At 46.5% G+C, this 1,891-nt stretch overlaps 1 pseudogene across 1 annotated transcript; it reads left to right on the top strand.

Annotated features, from left to right (window-relative positions):
* Positions 1 to 369: 369 nt before the first annotated feature.
* Positions 370 to 1,009, top strand: LOC309666638 (ubiquitin-ribosomal protein eS31 fusion protein pseudogene; annotated as a pseudogene). Its single transcript has one exon. The product of its transcript is annotated as a ubiquitin-ribosomal protein eS31 fusion protein pseudogene (transcript).
* The last annotated feature ends 882 nt before the right edge of the window (positions 1,010 to 1,891 follow it).

Below are 1,891 nucleotides of genomic sequence, written 5' to 3'. Positions count from 1 at the left end.
TCGCTGGGCCTCCAGCCAGAATACCTACCTACACAGGGTCCTTCGGGGCGGCCTGGGCTTCCCTCCCAGTAGGGAGGCTGGTCCCAAGGCAAACAGCCCAACACAACGGGGAGGCTGACCAAACAGTCCCAGATGAGCACCCAGGTGTAAGGACACGATGAGGAGGGGGTCTGAGGCTGAGGAGTGGAGCAGGTGGAGAAACCAACCTGCCTCTTGATGAGGACAATGGGATGAGAGGTTTGGGTACCACCATCTTCTTCCACGAGCAGTTACGCAATCAACTGCTAATTCTAAATACAAAGTGGATATGAAACTGAGAAGGACCCTGTGGGGCTCCTGGGCACAGAAGCCTGTCAAACAGTTGCTAATCAGGAAAGGGAAGGGATGCAGAGACAAGGGAAGAGCAGTCAAGAAACAATAGTGCAGTTTTTCGGATCCGCCATCTGCGGTGGCACCGCCGCCAATATGCAGATTTTCGTGAAGACCCTGACAGGGAAGACCATCACTCTCGAGGTCGAACCCTCGGATGCAATAGAAAACGTAAAGGCCAAGGTCCGGGACAAGGAAGGAATTCCTCCTGACCAGCAAAGACTGATCTTTGCTGACAAGCAACTGGAAGATGGACATACTTTGTCTGACTACAACATTCAAAAGGAGTTCACTCTTCATCTTGTGTTGAGACTTCGTGGTGGTGCTAAGAAAAGGAAGAGGAAGTCTTACACCACTCCCAAGAAGAACAAGCATAAGAGAAAGAAGCTTAAGCTGGCTGTCCTGAAATACTATAAGGTGGATGAGAATGGCAAAATCAGTCTCCTTCATCGGGAGTGCCCTTCAAATGAATGTGGTGCTGGAGTTTTTATGGCCAGCCCCTTTGACAGACATTATTGTGGCAAATGTTGTCTGACCTATTGTTTCAACAAACCAGAAGACAAGTGATTGTATATTGGTTAATAAAAGACATGAACTAATGAAAAAAAAAAAAAAAAACAAAGAAAGAAACAATAGTGCAGCCTTGGGGCAGGGTCCTGGTTCCGCCTCAAGGGATACACATAACAATATCTTTGAGCTCTTCACAGAACTAAAACCCCCAGCAAATGGAAGATGAGCTACTTGATGAAGCATTCTTCATTCCAGAGAGAAGGTCATGGCTTGATAGACTCAAGAACCAGAGAAGCTCATCAGGAGACCACCTGAGACCAGATTAAAGGAGTGCAGGTCCTGCGTGCCCCCTGATCCTTATCAGCAATCCCACCCTTGAACTACTGCTGTAAAACTCCTCACCAAATCCCCCCAGGTTGGGACACACAGTTCCTCAGTGCACAAGCCTGCTCTGTCCCCCTCTGCCTGGCAAAGCAATAAAGCTATTCTTTTCTACTTCACCCAGAACTCTGTCTCTGAGATTTGATTCAGCACCAGTGCACAGAGGCCAAACTTTCGGCATCAGAGAGAGAATGAAAGATTTTGGCTTAGATACCAGTTTCAGCTTCTTTTCACACCAAACCACACGCAGCGCTCGTAACAGATCTTGCAACGAGCAGAGCACTTCACTTCCTCTGTCTCAGTGTTTCCTGATCTCTCCCCTTAAGTTAGTGAAAAAGATGAGAAAAGAGGGCTTGCTGTTTCCTAACCTGTACACCTGTCTCTGGTCAGTTGGTTCTCATCACATCTTCAGTGAGTCTGGGCTATTTCTCTACTCGCTGTGTGACCTTGAGTGACAGCGCACTTCCCTGGTTAAATGGCCCCCAAGTTCTCTTTCAATTCTAATGTTCTGGAATTCTAACTTATATTTGCAGGTCAAAATCTATTTTCATCTGCTAATTAAATATCATTACCAGTATCACCAGATAATTTTCTTAATTCACGTGCATGTGTTTATTTTTCTATTTTGAAC

Source organism: Balaenoptera physalus, assembly GCF_965194825.1.
Source record: "Balaenoptera physalus genome assembly, chromosome: 9".
NCBI classification, from domain to species: Eukaryota; Metazoa; Chordata; class Mammalia; order Artiodactyla; family Balaenopteridae; genus Balaenoptera; species Balaenoptera physalus.
The sequence above is the reverse complement of the archived record's forward strand: the minus strand, read 5'-3'. Positions and strand labels throughout refer to the sequence as shown.